The following is a 27,002-nucleotide window of genomic DNA, read 5'->3' on the forward strand; positions in this document are numbered from 1 at the left end:
GTTTCAGCCTGATTGGACCTTGTTTTCACACAAATGAACCCAGAATGATGTGAAATTGTGCTTCGTGCAACATAATTCTGGGAGCCATTTAAAAACCATAAGTGCTAATGACTCCATTCCTTTTTGTGGTTGTAGGGGCTGGTGATTGGAGTACACTAAAACAAACCTGACCTCTCTAGGATATTCAAAAACCAAGTTATAAGCCCACAAAGGTGTAACTTGACTACTTCTTTAAAGTGACACAGGGCCCGGTGACCTTTGGGACATGGTTTGACCCCCTATAGGAATGTGCGATCATTATGAAACGTTCAGATCACTTACAACTCAATAGATTCTACCTTCTTGTAACGTTTCAGCCTGATTGGACCTTGTTTTAAAACAAATGAACCCAGAATGATGTGAAATTGTGCTTCGTGCAACATAATTCTGGGTGCCATTTACAAACCATAAGTGCTAATGACTCCATTCCTTTTTGTGGTTGTAGGGGCTGTTGATTGGAGTACACTAAAACAAACCTGATCTCTCTAGGACATTCAGAAGCCAAGTTATAAGCCCACAAATGTGTAACTGGACTACTTCTTTAAATTGACATCAGATCCGGTGACCTTTGGGACATGGTTTGACCCCCTATAGGAATGTTCGATCATCATGAAACGTTCAGATCACTTACAACTCAATAGATTCTACCTTCTTGTAACGTTTCAGCCTGATTGGACCTTGTTTTCACACAAATGAACCCAGAATGAAGTGAAATTGTGCTTCGTGCAACATAATTCTGGGTGCCATTTACAAACCATAAGTGCTAATGACTCCATTCCTTTTTGTGGTTGTAGGGGCTGTTGATTGGAGTACAATAAAACAAACCTGATCTCTCTAGGACATTCAGAAGCCAAGTTATAACCCCACAAATGTGTAACTGGACTACTTCTTTAAATTGACACCAGATCCGGTGACCTTTGGGACATGGTTTGACCCCCTATAGGAAAGTGCTATCATCATGAAACGTTCAGATCACTTACAACTCAATAGATTATACCTTCCTGTAACGTTTCTGCCTGATTGGACCTTGTTTTCACACAAATGGACCCAGAATGATGTGAAATTGTGCTTCGTGCAACATAATTCTGGGTGCCATTTACAAACCATAAGTGCTAATGACTCCATTCCTTTTTGTGGTTGTAGGGGCTGTTGATTGGAGTACACTAAAACAAACCTGATCTCTCTAGGACATTCAGAAGCCAAGTGTAAGCCCACAAATGTGTAACTGGACTACTTCTTTAAAGTGACACCAGGCCCAGTGACCTTTGGGACATGGTTTGACCTCCTATAGGAATGTGCGATCATCATGAAACGTTCAGATCACTTACAACTCAATAGATTCTACCTTCTTGTAACGTTTCAGCCTGATTGGACCTTGTTTTCACACAAATGGACCCAGAATGATGTGAAATTGTGCTTCGTGCAACATAATTCTGGGTGCCATTTAAAAACCATGAGTGCTAATGACTCCAATCCTTTTTGTGGTTGTAGGGGCTGTTGATTGGAGTACACTAAAACAAACCTGATCTCTCTAGGACATTCAGAAGCCAAGTTATAAGCCCACAAATGTGTAACTGGACTACTTCTTTAAATTGACATCAGATCCGGTGCCCTTTGGGACATGGTTTGACCCCCTATAGGAATGTTCGATCATCATGAAACGTTCAGATCACTTACAACTCAATAGATTCTACCTTCTTGTAACATTTCAGCCTGATTGGACCTTGTTTTCACACAAATGAACCCAGAATGATGTGAAATTGTGCTTCGTGCAACATAATTCTGGGTGCCATTTACAAACCATAAGTGCTAATGACTCCATTCCTTTTTGTGGTTGTAGGGGCTGTTGATTGGAGTACACTAAAACAAACCTGATCTCTCTAGGACATTCAGAAGCCAAGTTATAAGCCCACAAATGTGTAACTGGACTACTTCTTTAAATTGACACCAGATCCGGTGACCTTTGGGACATGGTTTGACCCCCTATAGGAAAGTGCTATCATCATGAAACGTTCAGATCACTTACAACTCAATAGATTATACCTTCCTGTAACGTTTCTGCCTGATTGGACCATGTTTTCACACAAATGGACGCAGAATGATGTGAAATTGTGCTTCGTGCAACATAATTCTGGGTGCCATTTACAAACCATAAGTGCTAATGACTCCATTCATTTTTGTGGTTGTAGGGGCTGTTGATTGGAGTACACTAAAACAAACCTGATCTCTCTAGGACATTCAGAAGCCAAGTTATAAGCCCACAAATGTGTAACTGGACTGCTTCTTTAAAGTGACACCAGGCCCAGTGACCTTTGGGACATGGTTTGACCTCCTATAGGAATGTGCGATCATCATGAAACGTTCAGATCACTTACAACTCAATAGATTCTACCTTCTTGTAACCTTTCAGCCTGATTGGACCTTGTTTTCACACAAATGGACCCAGAATGATGTGAAATTGTGCTTCGTGCAACATAATTCTGGGTGCCATTTACAAACGATAAGTGCTAATGACTCAATTCCTTTTTGTGGTTGTAGGGGCTGTTGATTGGAGTACACTAAAACAAACCTGATCTCTCTAGGACATTCAGAAGCCAAGTTATAAGCCCACAAATGTGTAACTGGACTACTTCTTTAAAGTGACACCAGGCCCAGTGACCTTTGGGACATGGTTTGACCCCCTATACGAATGTGCGATCATCATGAAACGTTCAGATCACTTACAACTCAATAGATTCTACCTTCTTGTAACGTTTCAGCCTGATTGGACCTTGTTTTCACACAAATGGACGCAGCATGATGTGAAATTGTGCTTCGTGCAACATAATTCTGGGTGCCATTTACAAACCATAATTGCTAATGACTCCATTCCTTTTTGTGGTTGTAGGGGCTGTTGATTGGAGTACACTAAAACAAACCTGATCTCTCTAGGACATTCAGAAGCCAAGTGTAAGCCCACAAATGTGTAACTGGACTACTTCTTTAAAGTGACACCAGGCCCAGTGACCTTTGGGACATGGTTTGACCTCCTATAGGAATGTGCGATCATCATGAAACGTTCAGATCACTTACAACTCAATAGATTCTACCTTCTTGTAACGTTTCAGCCTGATTGGACCTTGTTTTCACACAAATGGACCCAGAATGATGTGAAATTGTGCTTCGTGCAACATAATTCTGGGTGCCATTTTAAAACCATAAGTGCTAATGACTCCATTCCTTTTTGAGGTAATAGGGGCTGTTAATTGGAGTACTCTAAAACAAACTTGACCTCTCTAGGATATTCAGAAGCCAAGTTATAAGCCCACAAATGTGTAACTGGACTACTTTAAAGTGACACCAGGCCCAGTGACCTTTGGGACATGGTTTGACCCCCTATAGGAATATGCGATCATCATGAAACGTTCAGATCACTTACAACTCAATAGATTCTACCTTCTTGTAACGTTTCAGCCTGATTGGACCTTGTTTTCACACAAATGGACCCAGAATGATGTGAAATTGTGCTTCGTGCAACATAATTCTGGGTGCCATTTAAAAACCATAAGTGCTAATGACTCCATTCCTTTTTGTGGTTGTAGGGGCTGTTGATTGGAGTACACTAAAACAAACCTGATCTCTCTAGGACATTCAGAAGCCAAGTTATAAGCCCACAAATGTGTAACTGGACTACTTCTTTAAATTGACATCAGATCCGGTGACCTTTGGGACATGGTTTGACCCCCTATAGGAATGTTCGATCATCATGAAACGTTCAGATCACTTACAACTCAATAGATTCTACCTTCTTGTAACGTTTCAGCCTGATTGGACCTTGTTTTCACACAAATGAACCCAGAATGATGTGAAATTGTGCTTCGTGCAACATAATTCTGGGTGCCATTTACAAACCATAAGTGCTAATGACTCCATTCCTTTTTGTGGTTGTAGGGGCTGTTGATTGGAGTACACTAAAACAAACCTGATCTCTCTAGGACATTCAGAAGCCAAGTTATAAGCCCACAAATGTGTAACTGGACTACTTCTTTAAATTGACACCAGATCCGGTGACCTTTGGGACATGGTTTGACCCCCTATAGGAAAGTGCTATCATCATGAAACGTTCAGATCACTTACAACTCAATAGATTATACCTTCCTGTAACGTTTCTGCCTGATTGGACCTTGTTTTCACACAAATGGACCCAGAATGATGTGAAATTGTGCTTCGTGCAACATAATTCTGGGTGCCATTTACAAACCATAAGTGCTAATGACTCCATTCCTTTTTGTGGTTGTAGGGGCTGTTGATTGGAGTACACTAAAACAAACCTGATCTCTCTAGGACATTCAGAAGCCAAGTGTAAGCCCACAAATGTGTAACTGGACTACTTCTTTAAAGTGACACCAGGCCCAGTGACCTTTGGGACATGGTTTGACCTCCTATAGGAATGTGCGATCATCATGAAACGTTCAGATCACTTACAACTCAATAGATTCTACCTTCTTGTAACGTTTCAGCCTGATTGGACCTTGTTTTCACACAAATGGACCCAGAATGATGTGAAATTGTGCTTCGTGCAACATAATTCTGGGTGCCATTTAAAAACCATAAGTGCTAATGACTCCATTCCTTTTTGTGGTTGTAGGGGCTGTTGATTGGAGTACACTAAAACAAACCTGATCTCTCTTGGACATTCAGAAGCCAAGTTATAAGCCCACAAATGTGTAACTGGACTACTTCTTTAAATTGACATCAGATCCTGTGACCTTTGGGACATGGTTTGACCCCCTATAGGAATGTTCGATCATCATGAAACGTTCAGATCACTTACAACTCAATAGATTCTACCTTCTTGTAACGTTTCAGCCTGATTGGACCTTGTTTTCACACAAATGAACCCAGAATGATGTGAAATTGTGCTTCGTGCAACATAATTCTGGGTGCCATTTACAAACCATAAGTGCTAATGACTCCATTCCTTTTTGTGGTTGTAGGGGCTGTTGATTGGAGTACACTAAAACAAACCTGATCTCTCTAGGACATTCAGAAGCCAAGTTATAAGCCCACAAATGTGTAACTGGACTACTTCTTTAAATTGACACCAGATCCGGTGACCTTTGGGACATGGTTTGACCCCCTATAGGAAAGTGCTATCATCATGAAACGTTCAGATCACTTACAACTCAATAGAGTATACCTTCCTGTAACGTTTCTGCCTGATTGGACCATGTTTTCACACAAATGGACGCAGAATGATGTGAAATTGTGCTTCGTGCAACATAATTCTGGGTGCCATTTACAAACCATAAGTGCTAATGACTCCATTCCTTTTTGTGGTTGTAGGGGCTGTTGATTGGAGTACACTAAAACAAACCTGATCTCTCTAGGACATTCAGAAGCCAAGTTATAAGCCCACAAATGTGTAACTGGACTACTTCTTTAAAGTGACACCAGGCCCAGTGACCTTTGGGACATGGTTTGACCTCCTATAGGAATGTGCGATCATCATGAAACGTTCAGATCACTTACAACTCAATAGATTCTACCTTCTTGTAACGTTTCAGCCTGACTGGACCTTGTTTTCACACAAATGGACCCAGAATGATGTGAAATTGTGCTTCGTGCAACATAATTCTGGGTGCCATTTAAAAACCATAAGTGCTAATGACTCCATTCCTTTTTGAGGTAATAGGGGCTGTTAATTGGAGTACTCTAAAACAAACTTGACCTCTCTAGGATATTCAGAAGCCAAGTTATAAGCCCACAAATGTGTAACTGGACTACTTCTTTAAAGTGACACCAGGCCCAGTGACCTTTGGGACATGGTTTGACCCCCTATAGGAATATGCGATCATCATGAAACGTTCAGATCACTTACAACTCAATAGATTCTACCTTCTTGTAACGTTTCAGCCTGATTGGACCTTGTTTTCACACAAATGGACCCAGAATGATGTGAAATTGTGCTTCGTGCAACATAATTCTGGGTGCCATTTAAAAACCATAAGTGCTAATGACTCCATTCCTTTTTGTGGTTGTAGGGGCTGTTGATTGGAGTACACTAAAACAAACCTGATCTCTCTAGGACATTCAGAAGCCAAGTTATAAGCCCACAAATGTGTAACTGGACTACTTCTTTAAAGTGACACCAGATCCGGTGACCTTTGGGACATGGTTTGACCCCCTTAGGAAAGTGCTATCATCATGAAACGTTCAGATCACTTACAAATCAATAGATTCTACCTTCCTGTAACATTTCAGCCTGATTGGACCTTGTTTTCACACAAATGAACCCAGAATGATGTGAAATTGTGCTTCGTGCAACATAATTCTGGGTGCCATTTAAAAACCATAAGTGCTAATGACTCCATTCCTTTTTGTGGTTGTAGGGGCTGTTGATTGGAGTACACTAAAATAAACCTGATCTCTCTAGGACATTCAGAAGCCAAGTTATAAGCCCACAAATGTGTAACTGGACTACTTCTTTAAAGTGACACCAGGCCCGGTGACCTTTGGGACATGGTTTGACCCCCTATAGGAATATGCGATCATCATGAAACGTTCAGATCACTTACAACTCAATAGATTCTACCTTCTTGTAACGTTTCAGCCTGATTGGACCTTGTTTTCACACAAATGGACCCAGAATGATGTGAAATTGTGCTTCGTGCAACATAATTCTGGGTGCCATTTACAAACGATAAGTGCTAATGACTCAATTCCTTTTTGTGGTTGTAGGGGCTGTTGATTGGAGTACACTAAAACAAACCTGATCTCTCTAGGACATTCAGAAGCCAAGTTATAAGCCCACAAATGTGTAACTGGACTACTTCTTTAAAGTGACACCAGGCCCAGTGACCTTTGGAACATGGTTTGACCCCCTATAGGAATGTGCGATCATCATGAAACGTTCAGATCACTTACAACTCAATAGATTCTACCTTCTTGTAACGTTTCAGCCTGATTGGACCTTGTTTTCACACAAATGGACCCAAAATGATGTGAAATTGTGCTTCGTGCAACATAATTCTGGGTGCCATTTACAAACCATAAGTGCTAATGACTCCATTCCTTTTTGTGGTTGTAGGGGCTGTTGATTGGAGTACACTAAAACAAACCTGACCTCTCTAGGACATTCAGAAGCCAAGTTATAAGCCCACAAAGGTGTAAATGGACTACTTCTTCAAAGTGACACCAGGCCCAGTGACCTTTGGGACATGGTTTGACCCCCTATAGGAATGTGCGATCATCATGGAACGTTCAGCTCACTTACAACTCAATAGATTCTACCTTCTTGTAACGTTTCAGCCTGATTGGACCTTGTTTTCACACAAATGGACCCAGAATGATGTGAAATTGTGCTTCGTGCAACATAATTCTGGGTGCCACTTACAAACCATAAGTGCTAATGACTCCATTCCTTTTTGCGGTTGTAGGGGCTGTTGATTGGAGTACACTAAAACAAACCTGATCTCTCTAGGACATTCAGAAGCCAAGTTATAAGCCCACAAATGTGTAACTGGACTACTTATTTAAATTGACACCAGATCCAGTGACCTTTGGGACATGGTTTGACCCCCTTAGGAAAGTTCTATCTTCATGAAACGTTCAGATCACTTACAACTCAATAGATTCTACCTTCCTGAAACTTTTCAGCCTGATTGGACCTTGTTTTCACACAAATGAACCCAGAATGATGTGAAATTGTGCTTCGTGCAACATAATTCTGGGTGCCATTTAAAAACCATAAGTGCTAATGACTCCATTCCTTTTTGGGGTAATAGGGGCTGTTATATGGAGTACTCTAAAGCAAACCTGACCTCTCTAGGATATTCAGAAGCCAAGTTATAAGCCCACAAATGTGTAACTGGACTACTTCTTTAAAGTGACACCAGGCCCGGTGACCTTTGGGACATTGTTTGACCCCCTATAGGAATATGCGATCATCATGAAACGTTCAGATCACTTACAACTCAATAGATTCTACCTTCTTGTAACCTTTCAGCCTGATTGGACCTTGTTTTCACACAAATGGACCCAGAATGATGTGAAATTGTGCTTCGTGCAACATAATTCTGGGTGCCATTTACAAACGATAAGTGCTAATGACTCAATTCCTTTTTGTGGTTGTAGGGGCTGTTGATTGGAGTACACTAAAACAAACCTGATCTCTCTAGGACATTCAGAAGCCAAGTTATAAGCCCACAAATGTGTAACTGGACTACTTCTTTAAAGTGACACCAGGCCCAGTGACCTTTGGGACATGGTTTGACCCCCTATACGAATGTGCGATCATCATGAAACGTTCAGATCACTTACAACTCAATAGATTCTACCTTCTTGTAACGTTTCAGCCTGATTGGACCTTGTTTTCACACAAATGGACGCAGCATGATGTGAAATTGTGCTTCGTGCAACATAATTCTGGGTGCCATTTACAAACCATAATTGCTAATGACTCCATTCCTTTTTGTGGTTGTAGGGGCTGTTGATTGGAGTACACTAAAACAAACCTGATCTCTCTAGGACATTCAGAAGCCAAGTGTAAGCCCACAAATGTGTAACTGGACTACTTCTTTAAAGTGACACCAGGCCCAGTGACCTTTGGGACATGGTTTGACCTCCTATAGGAATGTGCGATCATCATGAAACGTTCAGATCACTTACAACTCAATAGATTCTACCTTCTTGTAACGTTTCAGCCTGATTGGACCTTGTTTTCACACAAATGGACCCAGAATGATGTGAATTTGTGCTTCGTGCAACATAATTCTGGGTGCCATTTAAAAACCATAAGTGCTAATGACTCCATTCCTTTTTGAGGTAATAGGGGCTGTTAATTGGAGTACTCTAAAACAAACTTGACCTCTCTAGGATATTCAGAAGCCAAGTTATAAGCCCACAAATGTGTAACTGGACTACTTTAAAGTGACACCAGGCCCAGTGACCTTTGGGACATGGTTTGACCCCCTATAGGAATATGCGATCATCATGAAACGTTCAGATCACTTACAACTCAATAGATTCTACCTTCTTGTAACGTTTCAGCCTGATTGGACCTTGTTTTCACACAAATGGACCCAGAATGATGTGAAATTGTGCTTCGTGCAACATAATTCTGGGTGCCATTTAAAAACCATAAGTGCTAATGACTCCATTCCTTTTTGTGGTTGTAGCGGCTGTTGATTGGAGTACACTAAAACAAACCTGATCTCTCTAGGACATTCAGAAGCCAAGTTATAAGCCCACAAATGTGGAACTGGACTACTTCTTTAAAGTGACACCAGATCCGGTGACATTTGGGACATGGTTTGACCCCCTTAGGAAAGTGCTATCATCATGAAACGTTCAGATCACTTACAAATCAATAGATTCTACCTTCCTGTAACATTTCAGCCTGATTGGACCTTGTTTTCACACAAATGAACCCAGAATGATGTGAAATTGTGCTTCGTGCAACATAATTCTGGGTGCCATTTAAAAACCATAAGTGCTAATGACTCAATTCCTTTTTGTGGTTGTAGGGGCTGTTGATTGGAGTACACTAAAACAAACCTGATCTCTCTAGGACATTCAGAAGCCAAGTTATAAGCCCACAAATGTGTAACTGGACTACTTCTTTAAAGTGACACCAGGCCCAGTGACCTTTGGGACATGGTTTGACCCCCTATACGAATGTGCGATCATCATGAAACGTTCAGATCACTTACAACTCAATAGATTCTACCTTCTTGTAACGTTTCAGCCTGATTGGACCTTGTTTTCACACAAATGGACGCAGCATGATGTGAAATTGTGCTTCGTGCAACATAATTCTGGGTGCCATTTACAAACCATAATTGCTAATGACTCCATTCCTTTTTGTGGTTGTAGGGGCTGTTGATTGGAGTACACTAAAACAAACCTGATCTCTCTAGGACATTCAGAAGCCAAGTGTAAGCCCACAAATGTGTAACTGGACTACTTCTTTAAAGTGACACCAGGCCCAGTGACCTTTGGGACATGGTTTGACCTCCTATAGGAATGTGCGATCATCATGAAACGTTCAGATCACTTACAACTCAATAGATTCTACCTTCTTGTAACGTTTCAGCCTGATTGGACCTTGTTTTCACACAAATGGACCCAGAATGATGTGAATTTGTGCTTCGTGCAACATAATTCTGGGTGCCATTTAAAAACCATGAGTGCTAATGACTCCATTCCTTTTTGAGGTAATAGGGGCTGTTAATTGGAGTACTCTAAAACAAACTTGACCTCTCTAGGATATTCAGAAGCCAAGTTATAAGCCCACAAATGTGTAACTGGACTACTTTAAAGTGACACCAGGCCCAGTGACCTTTGGGACATGGTTTGACCCCCTATAGGAATATGCGATCATCATGAAACGTTCAGATCACTTACAACTCAATAGATTCTACCTTCTTGTAACGTTTCAGCCTGATTGGACCTTGTTTTCACACAAATGGACCCAGAATGATGTGAAATTGTGCTTCGTGCAACATAATTCTGGGTGCCATTTAAAAACCATAAGTGCTAATGACTCCATTCCTTTTTGTGGTTGTAGGGGCTGTTGATTGGAGTACACTAAAACAAACCTGATCTCTCTAGGACATTCAGAAGCCAAGTTATAAGCCCACAAATGTGGAACTGGACTACTTCTTTAAAGTGACACCAGATCCGGTGACATTTGGGACATGGTTTGACCCCCTTAGGAAAGTGCTATCATCATGAAACGTTCAGATCACTTACAAATCAATAGATTCTACCTTCCTGTAACATTTCAGCCTGATTGGACCTTGTTTTCACACAAATGAACCCAGAATGATGTGAAATTGTGCTTCGTGCAACATAATTCTGGGTGCCATTTAAAAACCATAAGTGCTAATGACTCAATTCCTTTTTGTGGTTGTAGGGGCTGTTGATTGGAGTACACTAAAACAAACCTGATCTCTCTAGGACATTCAGAAGCCAAGTTATAAGCCCACAAATGTGTAACTGGACTACTTCTTTAAAGTGACACCAGGCCCAGTGACCTTTGGGACATGGTTTGACCCCCTATACGAATGTGCGATCATCATGAAACGTTCAGATCACTTACAACTCAATAGATTCTACCTTCTTGTAACGTTTCAGCCTGATTGGACCTTGTTTTCACACAAATGGACGCAGCATGATGTGAAATTGTGCTTCGTGCAACATAATTCTGGGTGCCATTTACAAACCATAATTGCTAATGACTCCATTCCTTTTTGTGGTTGTAGGGGCTGTTGATTGGAGTACACTAAAACAAACCTGATCTCTCTAGGACATTCAGAAGCCAAGTGTAAGCCCACAAATGTGTAACTGGACTACTTCTTTAAAGTGACACCAGGCCCAGTGACCTTTGGGACATGGTTTGACCTCCTATAGGAATGTGCGATCATCATGAAACGTTCAGATCACTTACAACTCAATAGATTCTACCTTCTTGTAACGTTTCAGCCTGATTGGACCTTGTTTTCACACAAATGGACCCAGAATGATGTGAATTTGTGCTTCGTGCAACATAATTCTGGGTGCCATTTAAAAACCATAAGTGCTAATGACTCCATTCCTTTTTGAGGTAATAGGGGCTGTTAATTGGAGTACTCTAAAACAAACTTGACCTCTCTAGGATATTCAGAAGCCAAGTTATAAGCCCACAAATGTGTAACTGGACTACTTTAAAGTGACACCAGGCCCAGTGACCTTTGGGACATGGTTTGACCCCCTATAGGAATATGCGATCATCATGAAACGTTCAGATCACTTACAACTCAATAGATTCTACCTTCTTGTAACGTTTCAGCCTGATTGGACCTTGTTTTCACACAAATGGACCCAGAATGATGTGAAATTGTGCTTCGTGCAACATAATTCTGGGTGCCACTTACAAACCATAAGTGCTAATGACTCCATTCCTTTTTGCGGTTGTAGGGGCTGTTGATTGGAGTACACTAAAACAAACCTGATCTCTCTAGGACATTCAGAAGCCAAGTTATAAGTCCACAAATGTGTAACTGGACTACTTCTTTAAATTGACACCAGATCCAGTGACCTTTGGGACATGGTTTGACCCCCTTAGGAAAGTTCTATCTTCATGAAACGTTCAGATCACTTACAACTCAATAGATTCTACCTTCCTGAAACTTTTCAGCCTGATTGGACCTTGTTTTCACTCAAATGAACCCAGAATGATGTGAAATTGTGCTTCGTGCAACATAATTCTGGGTGCCATTTACAAACCATAAGTGCTAATGACTCCATTTTTTTGGGGGTAATAGGGTCTGTTAATTGGAGTACTCTAAAACAAGCCTGACCTCTCTAGGATATTACGAAGCCAAGTTATAAGCCCACAAATGTGTAACTGGACTACTTCTTTAAAGTGACACCAGGCCCGGTGACCTTTGGGACATGGTCTGACCCCCTATAGGAATGTGCGATCATCATGAAATGTTCAGATCACTTACATTTCAATAGATTCTACCTTCTTGTAACGTTTCAGCCTGATTGGACCTTGTTTTCACACAAATGAACCCAGAATGATGTGAAATTGTGCTTCGTGCAACATAATTCTGGGTGCCATTTAAAAACCATAAGTGCTAATGACTCCATTCCTTTTTGTGGTTGTAGGGGATGTTGATTGGAGTACACTAAAACAAACCTAATCTCTCTAGGACATTCAGAAGCCAAGTTATAAGCCCACAAATGTGTAACTGGACTACTTCTTTAAATTGACACCAGATCCGGTGACCTTTGGGACATGGTTTGACCCCCTATAGGAATATGCGATCATCATGAAACGTTCAGTTCACTTACAACTCAATAGATTCTACCTTCTTGTAACGTTTCAGCCTGATTGGACCTTGTTTTCACACAAATGGACCCAGAATGATGTGAAATTGTGCTTCGTGCAACATAATTCTGGGTGCCATTTACAAACGATAAGTGCTAATGACTCAATTCCTTTTTGTGGTTGTAGGGGCTGTTGATTGGAGTACTCTAAAACAAACTTGACCTCTCTAGGATATTCAGAAGCCAAGTTATAAGCCCACAAATGTGTAACTGGACTACTTCTTTAAAGTGACACCAGATCCGGTGACCTTTGGGACATGGTTTGACCCCCTTAGGAAAGTGCTATCATGATGAAACGTTCAGATCACTTACAAATCAATAGATTCTACCTTCCTGTAACATTTCAGCCTGATTGGACCTTGTTTTCACACAAATGAACCCAGAATGATGTGAAATTGTGCTTCGTGCAACATAATTCTGGGTGCCATTTAAAAACCATAAGTGCTAATGACTCCATTCCTTTTTGTGGTTGTAGGGGCTGTTGATTGGAGTACACTAAAATAAACCTGATCTCTCTAGGACATTCAGAAGCCAAGTTATAAGCCCACAAATGTGTAACTGGACTACTTCTTTAAAGTGACACCAGGCCCGGTGACCTTTGGGACATGGTTTGACCCCCTATAGGAATATGCGATCATCATGAAACGTTCAGATCACTTACAACTCAATAGATTCTACCTTCTTGTAACGTTTCAGCCTGACTGGACCTTGTTTTCACACAAATGGACCCAGAATGATGTGAAATTGTGCTTCGTGCAACATAATTCTGGGTGCCATTTACAAACGATAAGTGCTAATGACTCAATTCCTTTTTGTGGTTGTAGGGGCTGTTGATTGGAGTACAATAAAACAAACCTGATCTCTCTAGGACATTCAGAAGCCAAGTTATAAGCCCACAAATGTGTAACTGGACTACTTCTTTAAAGTGACACCAGGCCCAGTGACCTTTGGAACATGGTTTGACCCCCTATAGGAATGTGCGATCATCATGAAACGTTCAGATCACTTACAACTCAATAGATTCTACCTTCTTGTAACGTTTCAGCCTGATTGGACCTTGTTTTCACACAAATGGACCCAGAATGATGTGAAATTGTGCTTCGTGCAACATAATTCTGGGTGCCATTTACAAACCATAAGTGCTAATGACTCCATTCCTTTTTGTGGTTGTAGGGGCTGTTGATTGGAGTACACTAAAACAAACCTGACCTCTCTAGGACATTCAGAAGCCAAGTTATAAGCCCACAAAGGTGTAAATGGACTACTTCTTTAAAGTGACACCAGATCCGGTGACCTTTGGGACATGGTTTGACCCCCTTAGGAAAGTGCTATCATGATGAAACGTTCAGATCACTTACAAATCAATAGATTCTACCTTCCTGTAACATTTCAGCCTGATTGGACCTTGTTTTCACACAAATGAACCCAGAATGATGTGAAATTGTGCTTCGTGCAACATAATTCTGGGTGCCATTTAAAAACCATAAGTGCTAATGACTCCATTCCTTTTTGTGGTTGTAGGGGCTGTTGATTGGAGTACACTAAAATAAACCTGATCTCTCTAGGACATTCAGAAGCCAAGTTATAAGCCCACAAATGTGTAACTGGACTACTTCTTTAAAGTGACACCAGGCCCGGTGACCTTTGGGACATGGTTTGACCCCCTATAGGAATATGCGATCATCATGAAACGTTCAGATCACTTACAACTCAATAGATTCTACCTTCTTGTAACGTTTCAGCCTGATTGGACCTTGTTTTCACACAAATGGACCCAGAATGATGTGAAATTGTGCTTCGTGCAACATAATTCTGGGTGCCATTTACAAACGATAAGTGCTAATGACTCAATTCCTTTTTGTGGTTGTAGGGGCTGTTGATTGGAGTACAATAAAACAAACCTGATCTCTCTAGGACATTCAGAAGCCAAGTTATAAGCCCACAAATGTGTAACTGGACTACTTCTTTAAAGTGACACCAGGCCCAGTGACCTTTGGAACATGGTTTGACCCCCTATAGGAATGTGCGATCATCATGAAACGTTCAGATCACTTACAACTCAATAGATTCTACCTTCTTGTAACGTTTCAGCCTGATTGGACCTTGTTTTCACACAAATGGACCCAGAATGATGTGAAATTGTGCTTCGTGCAACATAATTCTGGGTGCCATTTACAAACCATAAGTGCTAATGACTCCATTCCTTTTTGTGGTTGTAGGGGCTGTTGATTGGAGTACACTAAAACAAACCTGACCTCTCTAGGACATTCAGAAGCCAAGTTATAAGCCCACAAAGGTGTAAATGGACTACTTCTTCAAAGTGACACCAGGCCCAGTGACCTTTGGGACATGGTTTGACCCCCTATAGGAATGTGCGATCATCATGAAACGTTCAGCTCACTTACAACTCAATAGATTCTACCTTCTTGTAACGTTTCAGCCTGATTGGACCTTGTTTTCACACAAATGGACCCAGAATGATGTGAAATTGTGCTTCGTGCAACATAATTCTGGGTGCCACTTACAAACCATAAGTGCTAATGACTCCATTCCTTTTTGCGGTTGTAGGGGCTGTTGATTGGAGTACACTAAAACAAACCTGATCTCTCTAGGACATTCAGAAGCCAAGTTATAAGCCCACAAATGTGTAACTGGACTACTTATTTAAATTGACACCAGATCCAGTGACCTTTGGGACATGGTTTGACCCCCTTAGGAAAGTTCTATCTTCATGAAACGTTCAGATCACTTACAACTCAATAGATTCTACCTTCCTGAAACTTTTCAGCCTGATTGGACCTTGTTTTCACACAAATGAACCCAGAATGATGTGAAATTGTGCTTCGTGCAACATAATTCTGGGTGCCATTTAAAAACCATAAGTGCTAATGACTCCATTCCTTTTTGGGGTAATAGGGGCTGTTATATGGAGTACTCTAAAGCAAACCTGACCTCTCTAGGATATTCAGAAGCCAAGTTATAAGCCCACAAATGTGTAACTGGACTACTTCTTTAAAGTGACACCAGGCCCGGTGACCTTTGGGACATTGTTTGACCCCCTATAGGAATATGCGATCATCATGAAACGTTCAGATCACTTACAACTCAATAGATTCTACCTTCTTGTAACCTTTCAGCCTGATTGGACCTTGTTTTCACACAAATGGACCCAGAATGATGTGAAATTGTGCTTCGTGCAACATAATTCTGGGTGCCATTTACAAACGATAAGTGCTAATGACTCAATTCCTTTTTGTGGTTGTAGGGGCTGTTGATTGGAGTACACTAAAACAAACCTGATCTCTCTAGGACATTCAGAAGCCAAGTTATAATCCCACAAATGTGTAACTGGACTACTTCTTTAAAGTGACACCAGGCCCAGTGACCTTTGGGACATGGTTTGACCCCCTATACGAATGTGCGATCATCATGAAACGTTCAGATCACTTACAACTCAATAGATTCTACCTTCTTGTAACGTTTCAGCCTGATTGGACCTTGTTTTCACACAAATGGACGCAGCATGATGTGAAATTGTGCTTCGTGCAACATAATTCTGGGTGCCATTTACAATCCATAATTGCTAATGACTCCATTCCTTTTTGTGGTTGTAGGGGCTGTTGATTGGAGTACACTAAAACAAACCTGATCTCTCTAGGACATTCAGAAGCCAAGTGTAAGCCCACAAATGTGTAACTGGACTACTTCTTTAAAGTGACACCAGGCCCAGTGACCTTTGGGACATGGTTTGACCTCCTATAGGAATGTGCGATCATCATGAAACGTTCAGATCACTTACAACTCAATAGATTCTACCTTCTTGTAACGTTTCAGCCTGATTGGACCTTGTTTTCACACAAATGGACCCAGAATGATGTGAATTTGTGCTTCGTGCAACATAATTCTGGGTGCCATTTAAAAACCATAAGTGCTAATGACTCCATTCCTTTTTGAGGTAATAGGGGCTGTTAATTGGAGTACTCTAAAACAAACTTGACCTCTCTAGGATATTCAGAAGCCAAGTTATAAGCCCACAAATGTGTAACTGGACTACTTTAAAGTGACACCAGGCCCAGTGACCTTTGGGACATGGTTTGACCCCCTATAGGAATATGCGATCATCATGAAACGTTCAGATCACTTACAACTCAATAGATTCTACCTTCTTGTAACGTTTCAGCCTGATTGGACCTTGTTTTCACACAAATGGACCCAGAATGATGTGAAATTGTGCTTCGTGCAACATAATTCTGGGTGCCATTTAAAAACCATAAGTGCTAATGACTCCATTCCTTTTTGTGGTTGTAGGGGCTGTTGATTGGAGTACACTAAAACAAACCTGATCTCTCTAGGACATTCAGAAGCCAAGTTATAAGCCCACAAATGTGTAACTGGACTACTTCTTTAAAGTGACACCAGATCCGGTGACATTTGGGACATGGTTTGACCCCCTTAGGAAAGTGCTATCATCATGAAACGTTCAGATCACTTACAAATCAATAGATTCTACCTTCCTGTAACATTTCAGCCTGATTGGACCTTGTTTTCACACAAATGAACCCAGAATGATGTGAAATTGTGCTTCGTGCAACATAATTCTGGGTGCCATTTAAAAACCATAAGTGCTAATGACTCCATTCCTTTTTGTGGTTGTAGGGGCTGTTGATTGGAGTACACTAAAATAAACCTGATCTCTCTAGGACATTCAGAAGCCAAGTTATAAGCCCACAAATGTGTAACTGGACTACTTCTTTAAAGTGACACCAGGCCCGGTGACCTTTGGGACATGGTTTGACCCCCTATAGGAATATGCGATCATCATGAAACGTTCAGATCACTTACAACTCAATAGATTCTACCTTCTTGTAACGTTTCAGCCTGATTGGACCTTGTTTTCACACAAATGGACCCAGAATGATGTGAAATTGTGCTTCGTGCAACATAATTCTGGGTGCCACTTACAAACCATAAGTGCTAATGACTCCATTCCTTTTTGCGGTTGTAGGGGCTGTTGATTGGAGTACACTAAAACAAACCTGATCTCTCTAGGACATTCAGAAGCCAAGTTATAAGTCCACAAATGTGTAACTGGACTACTTCTTTAAATTGACACCAGATCCAGTGACCTTTGGGACATGGTTTGACCCCCTTAGGAAAGTTCTATCTTCATGAAACGTTCAGATCACTTACAACTCAATAGATTCTACCTTCCTGAAACTTTTCAGCCTGATTGGACCTTGTTTTCACACAAATGAACCCAGAATGATGTGAAATTGTGCTTCGTGCAACATAATTCTGGGTGCCATTTACAAACCATAAGTGCTAATGACTCCATTTTTTGGGGGGTAATAGGGTCTGTTAATTGGAGTACTCTAAAACAAGCCTGACCTCTCTAGGATATTACGAAGCCAAGTTATAAGCCCACAAATGTGTAACTGGACTACTTCTTTAAATTGACACCAGATCCGGTGACCTTTGGGACATGGTTTGACCCCCTATAGGAATATGCGATCATCATGAAACGTTCAGATCACTTACAACTCAATAGATTCTACCTTCTTGTAACGTTTCAGCCTGATTGGACCTTGTTTTCACACAAATGGACCCAGAATGATGTGAAATTGTGCTTCGTGCAACATAATTCTGGGTGCCATTTACAAACGATAAGTGCTAATGACTCAATTCCTTTTTTTGGTTGTAGGGGCTGTTGATTGGAGTACACTAAAACAAACCTGATCTCTCTAGGACATTCAGAAGCCAAGTTATAAGCCCACAAATGTGTAACTAGACTACTTCTTTAAAGTGACACCAGGCCCAGTGACCTTTGGGACATGGTTTGACCCCCTATAGGAATGTGCGATCATCATGAAACGTTCAGATCACTTACAACTCAATAGATTCTACCTTCTTGTAACGTTTCAGCCTGATTGGACCTTGTTTTCACACAAATGGACCCAGAATGATGTGAAATTGTGCTTCGTGCAACATCATTCTGGGTGCCATTTACAAACCATAAGTGCTAATGACTCCATTCCTTTTTGTGGTTGTAGGGGCTGTTGATTGGAGTACACTAAAACAAACCTGACCTCTCTAGGACATTCAGAAGCCAAGTTATAAGCCCACAAAGGTGTAACTGGACTACTTCTTCAAAGTGACACCAGGCCCAGTGACCTTTGGGACATGGTTTGACCCCCTATAGGAATGTGCGATCATCATGAAACGTTCAGATCACTTACAACTCAATAGATTCTACCTTCTTGTAACCTTTCAGCCTGATTGGACCTTGTTTTCACACAAATGGACCCAGAATGATGTGAAATTGTCCTTCGTGCAACATAATTCTGGGTGCCATTTACAACCCATAAGTGCTAATGACTCCATTCCTTTTTGGGGTACTGGGGGCTGTTAATTGGAGTACTCTAAATTAAACCTGACCTCTCTAGGATATTCAGAAGCCAAGTTATAAGCCCACAAAGGTGTAACTGCACTACTTCTTTAAAGTGACACCAGGCCCGGTGACCTTTGGGACATGGTTTGACCCGCTATAGGAATGTGCTATCATCATGAAACGTTCAGATCACTTACAACTCAATAGATTCTACCTTCTTGTAACCTTTCAGCCTGATTGGACCTTGTTTTCACACAAATGGACCCAGAATGATGTGAAATTGTGCTTCGTGCAACATAATTCTGGTTGCCACTTACAAACCATAAGTGCTAATGACTCCATTACTTTTTGGGGTAATGGGGGCTGTTAATTGGAGTACTCTAAATTAAACCTGACCTCTCTAGGATATTCAGAAGCCAAGTTATAAGCCCACAAAGGTGTAACTGGACTACTTCTTCAAAGTGACACCAGGCCCAGTGACCTTTGGGACATGGTTTGACCCCCTATAGGAATGTGGGATCATCATGAAACGTTCAGATCACTTACAACTCAATAGATTCTACCTTCTTGTAACCTTTCAGCCTGATTGGACCTTGTTTTCACACAAATGGACCCAGAATGATGTGAAATTGTCCTTCGTGCAACATAATTCTGGGTGCCATTTACAACCCATAAGTGCTAATGACTCCATTCCTTTTTGGGGTACTGGGGGCTGTTAATTGGAGTACTCTAAATTAAACCTGACCTCTCTAGGATATTCAGAAGCCAAGTTATAAGCCCACAAAGGTGTAACTGCACTACTTCTTTAAAGTGACACCAGGCCCGGTGACCTTTGGGACATGGTTTGACCCGCTATAGGAATGTGCGATCATCATGAAACGTTCAGATCACTTACAACTCAATAGATTCTACCTTCTTGTAACGTTTCAGCCTGATTGGACCTTGTTTTCACACAAATGGACCCAGAATGATGTGAAATTGTGCTTCGTGCAACATAATTCTGGGTGCCATTTAAAAACCATAAGTGCTAATGACTCCATTCCTTTTTGTGGTTGTAGGGGCTGTTGATTGGAGTACACTAAAACAAACCTGATCTCTCTAGGACATTCAGAAGCCAAGTTATAAGCCCACAAATGTGTAACTGGACTACTTCTTTAAAGTGACACCAGATCCGGTGACATTTGGGACATGGTTTGACCCCCTTAGGAAAGTGCTATCATCATGAAACGTTCAGATCACTTACAAATCAATAGATTCTACCTTCCTGTAACATTTCAGCCTGATTGGACCTTGTTTTCACACAAATGAACCCAGAATGATGTGAAATTGTGCTTCGTGCAACATAATTCTGGGTGCCATTTAAAAACCATAAGTGCTAATGACTCCATTCCTTTTTGTGGTTGTAGGGGCTGTTGATTGGAGTACACTAAAATAAACCTGATCTCTCTAGGACATTCAGAAGCCAAGTTATAAGCCCACAAATGTGTAACTGGACTACTTCTTTAAAGTGACACCAGGCCCGGTGACCTTTGGGACATGGTTTGACCCCCTATAGGAATATGCGATCATCATGAAACGTTCAGATCACTTACAACTCAATAGATTCTACCTTCTTGTAACGTTTCAGCCTGATTGGACCTTGTTTTCACACAAATGGACCCAGAATGATGTGAAATTGTGCTTCGTGCAACATAATTCTGGGTGCCACTTACAAACCATAAGTGCTAATGACTCCATTCCTTTTTGCGGTTGTAGGGGCTGTTGATTGGAGTACACTAAAACAAACCTGATCTCTCTAGGACATTCAGAAGCCAAGTTATAAGTCCACAAATGTGTAACTGGACTACTTCTTTAAATTGACACCAGATCCAGTGACCTTTGGGACATGGTTTGACCCCCTTAGGAAAGTTCTATCTTCATGAAACGTTCAGATCACTTACAACTCAATAGATTCTACCTTCCTGAAACTTTTCAGCCTGATTGGACCTTGTTTTCACACAAATGAACCCAGAATGATGTGAAATTGTGCTTCGTGCAACATAATTCTGGGTGCCATTTACAAACCATAAGTGCTAATGACTCCATTTTTTTGGGGGTAATAGGGTCTGTTAATTGGAGTACTCTAAAACAAGCCTGACCTCTCTAGGATATTACGAAGCCAAGTTATAAGCCCACAAATGTGTAACTGGACTACTTCTTTAAATTGACACCAGATCCGGTGACCTTTGGGACATGGTTTGACCCCCTATAGGAATATGCGATCATCATGAAACGTTCAGATCACTTACAACTCAATAGATTCTACCTTCTTGTAACGTTTCAGCCTGATTGGACCTTGTTTTCACACAAATGGACCCAGAATGATGTGAAATTGTGCTTCGTGCAACATAATTCTGGGTGCCATTTACAAACGATAAGTGCTAATGACTCAATTCCTTTTTTTGGTTGTAGGGGCTGTTGATTGGAGTACACTAAAACAAACCTGATCTCTCTAGGACATTCAGAAGCCAAGTTATAAGCCCACAAATGTGTAACTAGACTACTTCTTTAAAGTGACACCAGGCCCAGTGACCTTTGGGACATGGTTTGACCCCCTATAGGAATGTGCGATCATCATGAAACGTTCAGATCACTTACAACTCAATAGATTCTACCTTCTTGTAACGTTTCAGCCTGATTGGACCTTGTTTTCACACAAATGGACCCAGAATGATGTGAAATTGTGCTTCGTGCAACATCATTCTGGGTGCCATTTACAAACCATAAGTGCTAATGACTCCATTCCTTTTTGTGGTTGTAGGGGCTGTTGATTGGAGTACACTAAAACAAACCTGACCTCTCTAGGACATTCAGAAGCCAAGTTATAAGCCCACAAAGGTGTAACTGGACTACTTCTTCAAAGTGACACCAGGCCCAGTGACCTTTGGGACATGGTTTGACCCCCTATAGGAATGTGCGATCATCATGAAACGTTCAGATCACTTACAACTCAATAGATTCTACCTTCTTGTAACCTTTCAGCCTGATTGGACCTTGTTTTCACACAAATGGACCCAGAATGATGTGAAATTGTCCTTCGTGCAACATAATTCTGGGTGCCATTTACAACCCATAAGTGCTAATGACTCCATTCCTTTTTGGGGTACTGGGGGCTGTTAATTGGAGTACTCTAAATTAAACCTGACCTCTCTAGGATATTCAGAAGCCAAGTTATAAGCCCACAAAGGTGTAACTGCACTACTTCTTTAAAGTGACACCAGGCCCGGTGACCTTTGGGACATGGTTTGACCCGCTATAGGAATGTGCTATCATCATGAAACGTTCAGATCACTTACAACTCAATAGATTCTACCTTCTTGTAACCTTTCAGCCTGATTGGACCTTGTTTTCACACAAATGGACCCAGAATGATGTGAAATTGTGCTTCGTGCAACATAATTCTGGTTGCCACTTACAAACCATAAGTGCTAATGACTCCATTACTTTTTGGGGTAATGGGGGCTGTTAATTGGAGTACTCTAAATTAAACCTGACCTCTCTAGGATATTCAGAAGCCAAGTTATAAGCCCACAAAGGTGTAACTGGACTACTTCTTCAAAGTGACACCAGGCCCAGTGACCTTTGGGACATGGTTTGACCCCCTATAGGAATGTGGGATCATCATGAAACGTTCAGATCACTTACAACTCAATAGATTCTACCTTCTTGTAACCTTTCAGCCTGATTGGACCTTGTTTTCACACAAATGGACCCAGAATGATGTGAAATTGTCCTTCGTGCAACATAATTCTGGGTGCCATTTACAACCCATAAGTGCTAATGACTCCATTCCTTTTTGGGGTACTGGGGGCTGTTAATTGGAGTACTCTAAATTAAACCTGACCTCTCTAGGATATTCAGAAGCCAAGTTATAAGCCCACAAAGGTGTAACTGCACTACTTCTTTAAAGTGACACCAGGCCCGGTGACCTTTGGGACATGGTTTGACCCGCTATAGGAATGTGCTATCATCATGAAACGTTCAGATCACTTACAACTCAATAGATTCTACCTTCTTGTAACGTTTCAGCCTGATTGGACCTTGTTTTCACACAAATGGACCCAGAATGATGTGAAATTGTGCTTCGTGCAACATCATTCTGGGTGCCATTTACAAACCATAAGTGCTAATGACTCCATTCCTTTTTGTGGTTGTAGGGGCTGTTGATTGGAGTACACTAAAACAAACCTGACCTCTCTAGGACATTCAGAAGCCAAGTTATAAGCCCACAAAGGTGTAACTGGACTACTTCTTCAAAGTGACACCAGGCCCAGTGACCTTTGGGACATGGTTTGACCCCCTATAGGAATGTGCGATCATCATGAAACGTTCAGATAACTTACAACTCAATAGATTCTACCTTCTTGTAACCTTTCAGCCTGATTGGACCTTGTTTTCACACAAATGGACCCAGAATGATGTGAAATTGTCCTTCGTGCAACATAATTCTGGGTGCCATTTACAACCCATAAGTGCTAATGACTCCATTCCTTTTTGGGGTACTGGGGGCTGTTAATTGGAGTACTCTAAATTAAACCTGACCTCTCTAGGATATTCAGAAGCCAAGTTATAAGCCCACAAAGGTGTAACTGCACTACTTCTTTAAAGTGACACCAGGCCCGGTGACCTTTGGGACATGGTTTGACCCGCTATAGGAATGTGCTATCATCATGAAACGTTCAGATCACTTACAACTCAATAGATTCTACCTTCTTGTAACCTTTCAGCCTGATTGGACCTTGTTTTCACACAAATGGACCCAGAATGATGTGAAATTGTGCTTCGTGCAACATAATTCTGGTTGCCACTTACAAACCATAAGTGCTAATGACTCCATTACTTTTTGGGGTAATGGGGGCTGTTAATTGGAGTACTCTAATTTAAACCTGACCTCTCTAGGATATTCAGAAGCCAAGTTATAAGCCCACAAAGGTGTAACTGGACTACTTCTTCAAAGTGACACCAGGCCCAGTGACCTTTGGGACATGGTTTGACCCCCTATAGGAATGTGGGATCATCATGAAACGTTCAGATCACTTACAACTCAATAGATTCTACCTTCTTGTAACCTTTCAGCCTGATTGGACCTTGTTTTCACACAAATGGACCCAGAATGATGTGAAATTGTCCTTCGTGCAACATAATTCTGGGTGCCATTTACAACCCATAAGTGCTAATGACTCCATTCCTTTTTGGGGTACTGGGGGCTGTTAATTGGAGTACTCTAAATTAAACCTGACCTCTCTAGGATATTCAGAAGCCAAGTTATAAGCCCACAAAGGTGTAACTGCACTACTTCTTTAAAGTGACACCAGGCCCGGTGACCTTTGGGACATGGTTTGACCCGCTATAGGAATGTGCTATCATCATGAAACGTTCAGATCACTTACAACTCAATAGATTCTACCTTCTTGTAACCTTTCAGCCTGATTGGACCTTGTTTTCACACAAATGGACCCAGAATGATGTGAAATTGTGCTTCGTGCAACATAATTCTGGTTGCCACTTACAAACCATAAGTGCTAATGACTCCATTCCTTTTTGTGGTTGTAGGGGCTGTTGATTGGAGTACACTAAAACAAACCTGATCTCTCTAGGACATTCAGAAGCCAAGTTATAAGCCCACAAATGTGTAACTGGACTACTTCTTTAAATTGACACCAGATCCAGTGACCTTTGGGACATGGTTTGACCCCCTTAGGAAAGTTCTATCTTCATGAAACGTTCAGATCACTTACAACTCAATAGATTCTACCTTTCTGAAACGTTTCAGCCTGATTGGACCTTGTTTTCACACAAATTAACCCAGAATGATGTGAAATTGTGCTTCGTGCAACATAATTCTGGGTGCCATTTAAAAACCATAAGTGATAATGACTCCTTTACTTTTGGGGTAATAGGGGCTGTTAATTGGAGTACTCTAAAACAAACCTGACCTCTCTAGGATATTCAGAAGCCAAGTTATAAGCCCACAAATGTGTAACTGGACTACTTCTTTAAAGTGACACAAGGCCCGGTGACCTTTGGGACATGGTTTGACCACCTATAGGAATGTGCGATCATTATGAAACGTTCAGATCACTTACAACTCAATAGATTCTACCTTCTTGTAACGTTTCAGCCTGATTGGATCTTGTTTTCACACAAATGGACCCAGAATGATGTGAAATTGTGCTTCGTGCAACATAATTCTAGGTTCCACTTACAAACCATAAGTGCTAATGACTCCATTCCTTTTTGTGGTTGTAGGGGCTGTTGATTGGAGTACACTAAAACAAACCTGATCTCTCTAGGACATTCAGAAGCCAAGTTATAAGCCCACAAATGTGTAACTGGACTACTTCTTTAAATTGACACCAGATCCAGTGACCTTAGGGACATGGTTTGACCCCCTTAGGAAAGTTCTATCTTCATGAAACGTTCAGATCACTTACAACTCAATAGATTCTACCTTCCTGAAACGTTTCAGCCTGATTGGACCTTGTTTTCACACAAATGAACCCAGAATGATGTGAAATTGTGCTTCGTGCAACATAATTCTGGGTGCCATTTAAAAACCATAAGTGCTAATGACTCCATTACTTTTATGGGTAATAGGGGCTGTTAATTGGAGTACTCTAAATCAAACCTGACCTCTCTAGGATATTCAGAAGCCAAGTTATAAGCCCACAAATGTGTAATTGGACTACTTCTTTAAAGTGACACAAGGCCCGGTGACCTTTGGGACATGGTTTGACCACCTATAGGAATGTGCAATCATTATGAAATGTTCAGATCACTTACAACTCAGTAGATTCTACCTTCTTGTAACGTTTCAGCCTGATTGGACCTTGTTTTCACACAAATGGACCCAGAATGATGTGAAATTGTGCTTCGTGCAACATAATTCTGGGTTCCACTTACAAACCATAAGTGCTAATGACTCCATTCCTTTTTGTGGTTGTAGGGGCTGTTGATTGGAGTACACTAAAACAAACCTGATCTCTCTAGGACATTCAGATGCCAAGTTATAAGCCCACAAATGTGTAACTGGACAGCTTCTTTAAATTGACACCAGATCCGGTGACCTTTGGGACATGGTTTGACCCCCTTAGGAAAGTGCTATCATCATGAAACGTTCAGATAACTTACAACTCAATAGATTCTACCTTCCTGTAACATTTCTGCCTGATTGGACCTTGTTTTCACACAAATGAACCCAGAATAATGTGAAATTGTGCATTGTGCAACATAATTCTGGGTGCCATTTACAAACCATAAGTGCTAATGACTCCATTTTTTGGGGGGTAATGGGGTCTGTTAATTGGAGTACTCTAAAACAAACCTGACCTCTCTAGGATATTCAGAAGCCAAGTTATAAGCCCACAAATGTGTAACTGGACTACTTCTTTAAAGTGACACCAGGCCCGGTGACCTTTGGGACATTGTTTGACCCCCTATAGAAATATGCGATCATCATGAAACGTTCAGATCACTTACAACTCAATAGATTCTACCTTCTTGTAACCTTTCAGCCTGATTGGACCTTGTTTTCACACAAATGGACCCAGAATGATGTGAAATTGTGCTTCGTGCAACATAATTCTGGGTGCCATTTACAAACGATAAGTGCTAATGACTCAATTCCTTTTTGTGGTTGTAGGGGCTGTTGATTGGAGTACACTAAAACAAACCTGAT

The sequence above is a fragment of the Nothobranchius furzeri genome, chromosome 10 (genome assembly GCF_043380555.1).
Source record: "Nothobranchius furzeri strain GRZ-AD chromosome 10, NfurGRZ-RIMD1, whole genome shotgun sequence".
NCBI lineage: Eukaryota > Metazoa > Chordata > Actinopteri > Cyprinodontiformes > Nothobranchiidae > Nothobranchius > Nothobranchius furzeri.